The sequence below is a fragment of the Acomys russatus genome, chromosome 23 (genome assembly GCF_903995435.1).
Source record: "Acomys russatus chromosome 23, mAcoRus1.1, whole genome shotgun sequence".
Classification (NCBI taxonomy): Eukaryota; Metazoa; Chordata; class Mammalia; order Rodentia; family Muridae; genus Acomys; species Acomys russatus.
The window spans coordinates 9338218-9343252 of NC_067159.1; the positions used below are offsets into that span (position 1 = coordinate 9338218).

General features: G+C 46.3%; 1 long non-coding RNA gene across 1 annotated transcript; it reads left to right on the forward strand.

The window, feature by feature from the left end:
* Positions 1–1108: 1108 nt before the first annotated feature.
* Positions 1109–2665, forward strand: LOC127206278 (uncharacterized). The gene is made up of 3 exons (XR_007832786.1): positions 1109–1707; positions 1900–2016; positions 2583–2665. It is a non-coding gene; the product is annotated as an uncharacterized LOC127206278 (long non-coding RNA).
* The last annotated feature ends 2370 nt before the right edge of the window (positions 2666–5035 follow it).

Sequence of the window (5035 nt, forward strand, 5' to 3'; positions counted from 1 at the left end):
GAAAAGCATAAAAAATAGCTAACATGCATCAAACTCCTTATAAGAAAAGGCACTCACTTAATCCCCAATGCCCTGGAATAGATTATTAACCAAGGAGGAGCCACCCCTCTAGGGAAGTCCAGGAGTCTGGTTACACTTGTTCCTCCACCAGGAAGCCCCTCCCACAAGCACCTGAAGGAAAGAGGGGGGACTTTGGGGAACTTTGATCTGAAAAGCTTTTGCTTGTTCTTTGCTGAACTACTAGCGACCCAGAAACATCATAGCACACACATACACACACACGCGCACACGCACACACACAGGCACGCACACCTCTAAGACACAACTGCTTGAGCCAGAAAGGGAAATCCCCCAGGAAGCAGGAGGATAGCAAGAAATACGAAAAAGTCACACCCATATGACCTGACAGGTGCTAAGCTTGTGACCAGGCACATATAGACTGCCTCCCTTCCTGTTCCTTTACCACAAGGAGGAAGTACTGACCTCAACTCTGGGGTCTCTTCAAAGCTGGTGCCTCTTTGGAGAGAGGGGGTGGGGCACTTGCAAATGCGGGAAGGGGTGAGCTTTCAGGGGATGACCTTTACAACCCTTTCTGTCCTCTTGTCAGAAGGACAGGCTCTGTCTGAGCAAACTCGGGGAGCGGCAGCTCAGTCATGCACTGGCCGGTGGTAAACAGCAACAAACGTTTGTTGAATGAATGGGCGCATTAACGCCTCCTAATTGCCCGTCTTCCAAATCCCAGTGCTCCAGATAGGAAGAAAGGAAACTGATGGGACTTCTAATTTCATCCCTACCATCCACCCTGGACAGGGGAAAGATTCCCACTTGACAGGTCAGACAGAACTCAAGGTCAGGATTGAGGAAACAGCTGAGCTGGTAGTAGTCTACCTGGCCGCATTGCCCTGGCCAGTTTTTGTGGCGCGGTTATCTACAAGGCAGGGACAATCTGGCTCCCAGAAACTGAATAAATGCCAGCCCAGTCCTAGGCAGCTAAGTAGGGAAGCGAAATGCCTCCTGGAGGACTTGACAGCCTAAGCTCTTTATCCATAAAGTGACTGCACCATAAGCTTCCTGTATAGAAGGACACGTGGCCCTGGGGCCCGTAGGACTTTAGCCACCAGGCTTCCCCTTGACCAAGCCGGTCTATCTGCTCACTGACCTCTACCTGCTCTCCTGAGCTCACCTGTCTCCCGCCCAACAATCCCAGATCCCACCCAAACTGCTCCTTGTTTCCGACCCCAGTGCTGCACTGAGCCCACTGTCTGGACGCCCAGAGCCCCGCGCCCTCTCACCTCCGCCCTGCCTCCCGCGCGCTTTGGCCCGCACTAACCCCTGCGGCCGGGCTTCAGTCTCAGGCTGGCTCGGAGGCGGCGGCCGAGCCCATCCATGGCCCCTCCAGTGCCCGGCGCTGGCTCTCGAGTCCGCGCCGGCCCCGCCCCCCCAATTCCTTGACCTTCTTGGGGCCCTGGAACTTTCACTTTCACGCAGGAGGCGCGGGGAGGGTGGTTGGGGCGGGACAGCGCACCTTCCGGGCTCCTGCCCAACCTCTGGCGCACCTGGGCTGGCCACTCTTCCAGGGTCCCCACCCTACGCCCCTGTGCCTCGAGGCTTGGGGTGACAGAGGGCGCTCTACTGAGCTTCCATCCGGGAGGGGCGGTACCATCTCACTGCGGCTCTATGTGAAACTTCACTTTTGGAAGCACACTGGTAAGTACCAAAGGAGACCACTACCTCCAGGGCAAGGGCTGAGAGATGCACCTCCAGGGTGTTTCAAACTATCCAGAGGTGTAGAAATTTTCAGACCTCACGCCCTTTCAACCAACTCCTCCATGCCTGTCCTTGCACTCATTGGGGGCACTGTCTGCTTCCAGATCTCTTTCCTCTGTCTTCTCTTCCTAGGAACTCCTGAAAAGGGGCTGGAGAGGTGGATTAAAGTACTGAGCCTGCCTTCCATTGGACTTAGTCCACAGATCAACAAATTGACGACAGTACCTGCCTGGCTACCTGTTAAGATGTGTGAGTGGCCGGGAGTAGAATTAAACAGCTTTCTGTAAACTGGTAAATGATGTAAACATGAAGGACTCCTATGGTCAGCACTGTAGCCACATCCTCTCCCCTTCTAGCCCCAGAGAGCAGTGCAGCCATCCAGTCTTTCTTCTCTCCTCGCTTCTGCCCAGATTTTAAATTGCAGTTATTAACTGTGACACTGTGATAAGCGCCTCCTGGGGTTTCTGTGGTTATCGGTGTCCTCTCTTCCTCCCAGGGCAGGGCAGGTGTCTATAAGAGAGGGATGAGCAGCGGCGTCCGCTTGAATTTTCTGTGTTCACCAAGGTCTTAACCTTCGCCTCAGGAGCGAGAGGCAAAAGGAAATGAAAACCCACAAATATATGTCTGCGAACCTTAGTCCTCTTCAGTCTCTCCAAGCCTGGTCCCCAGGTGACTCCACGGTCCTCAACTCTGTAGCTCAGGAGGAACTGGACAGCCAGTCCTTACACTGAGCAGAGGTTCTGTGAGTTGCCTTCGCTTTGGGTTCAAGCAACTTGCACTTAATTTTAATTACATGGTTGGTTTTTGTTCCCCAGTCTCTGGATTCTTGCATGAGATAATATGAGAGGACATGGCTGCTCTAAGTGCCCTGAAGCTTATACCTCTCTCAACTTATTGATGCTATTATGTCTTAATTAGCCCAAACAATGTTACAGTGTTCCCAAACAGTGCTTTCTTTCTTTAAAAAGAAGAAGAAGAAGAAGAAGAAGAAGAAGAAGAAGAAGGAGGAGGAGGAGGAGGAGGAGGAGAAGAAGGAGAAGAAGAAGAAAAGATGATTAAGAATACAAGTGCACCAAAAAATTAAGGACAAGAAGATTAGTGGAAACAGTATTTGAACCAGCCGTGATGTGGAAGCAACCTCACATGTTCATTAACAGAAAAATGCATGAGTTGAATTGTGTATTTATGCAGCAATAAAAGTAAATAAGCCCCCACTGCATGCAATATCATGCCAATACTGTACAGATATGAGTAAGAGATACCAAACACAAAAGAGATATACTTCAATTTACATAAAGCTAGAAACAGACAAAACTAACGTATAGTATGGACAGTTGGGTTGGCACAGCTTTTAGGGAGGAATGAGGAAATAATACTGGGGGACTTCTGGTGGGGGTGGGGGCGTGGCCTGTCCATGCCTAACCTGATGGTAAAGACATTCACCAGGTACTTCTTTATTTTTTTTTTTTTCACTAAAGACTTAACTAACTTTTCTTAGGTATGTGAGACTTTGACTTGAATAATATCAGGAGTGCTGTTAATGACAATACTGAAGTGGAGGTGGAAACAGGCCAAGAAGAAAATGAGAGATTCCTGGAATGTGAGGAAGTAAACGCTACATTTCTGAGAAGTATGAATAACAGCAGAAAATGGACAGTGTTTCAGAATTGAAGAGCTATTTGTTGTGTTTTTTTGTTTTTTTTTGTTTTTTTTTTTGTTTTGTTTTGTTTTGTTTTTTTTAGCATGGTGGCTTCTTTGAATAAGACAAGAAAGCATTTGTGGGCAGAGCTGGGAGTGGAAGAAGACAGAGGCTTGTAACTCAAGAAAGAGTATTTGGAGGAAACAGGCCTGGAGAGATGAGGGTGGATGAAAACAGGCTTTGGTGCAATTTAGGCTTAATTATATTTTATTAAGAATATATATTATTTTATAAAATGAATCTCATTTTGCTGTTCTGAAACATGTACAAAATCTTCTTTGATTACATTCATCCCCTGTCATTGGCTCCTATCTTCCTGTCTATTGTAACAGGCTCACTCCTCTCCATGTTTGTTCCTACTTTCATGGGATTTATTTAGGTTATAATTTTGCATATGAGAGAAAACATTAAGTATTGATCATTCTAAGTCTGGTTATTTTATTTAATACGGTGTTCTCCCGTTCATTAATTTTCCTGAAAATGTCATAATTTCATTCTTCTTCTTGGCTGAATAACACTTCAGTGTCTACATATGTCCCCCTTTCATCCATCCATTCATACTATGAATGGATACCTAAGCTGAGTCCATAACTCAGCTCTTTTATATAGTCAAGCAGTGGGCATAGGTGTATAGACATCCCCAAGGCTTCATGTCGTGAGAAGTGGGAATAAAGTGGCAATCAAGAACTTGATGGAAGTTTTTGCCAGTAGTGAAGCAAGAATTCCTGCACAATCAGCAAGCGGCAAGGCTATCTCCCTTCCAGTCAGAATCCTGTGGATTTTCTAGGAGAGAAAAGGGGAGGGGGCCTTAGTAACCTGTTGAGATGTTGCTTAAGAGTCACCAAAGTTGTGTGTTGTGTTGTGTTGTGTGTGTGAGTGTGTGACAATTGCTCATTCTCCCCTGAGGAGCCCTAAACTCAAGTGCATCTTACTTTTGGCTATTCCCTCTTGGGCATGCACCATTTCTTCTGAGCACTTCTCATTCTCAGAACCCTAATGCCTAAGCCTCTATTAACACGATCATTGAACACATTTCTGATTCTGTGTCACTATACTGGCCAGTCTTGAAATTCTCCTCAGTGTCAAGGTCACGAATCCCAACTTAGCCTGAGTTGAGGTTCTTAACAGTCTAAGAAAACTCCTGAAGCTGATGAAGGTGACAATGTGAAGCCATCACTGCTGACAAACATCTCTTTCATATGTTGGCTTCTGCTCCTGTAAGTATAGGCCCAAGTGTGGCTTAAGAAGTTTCAGTTTTCTGAGAACCTTCCATGTGATTTTCACAGTGGCTTCACTAGTTTACACGTCTATCAGAAGATTATAGGAATCTCTTTCCCCTGTGTCTTTTTCACTATTATCTTCTTGATGATTCTGATTGAAGTTGACACACAATCTCAGTGTAGTTTTGATTATAATTTCTTTTATGACTAAGAGTATTTGGACATTACAAACAAATTCTTTGACCATTTATATTTCTTCTTGAGAGAACTATCTGAGATAGGTGTGGTGAGCAACACTGGCAATAAATCTCAACGCTTGGGAGGCAAAGGCTGGAGGTTCATAATTTCA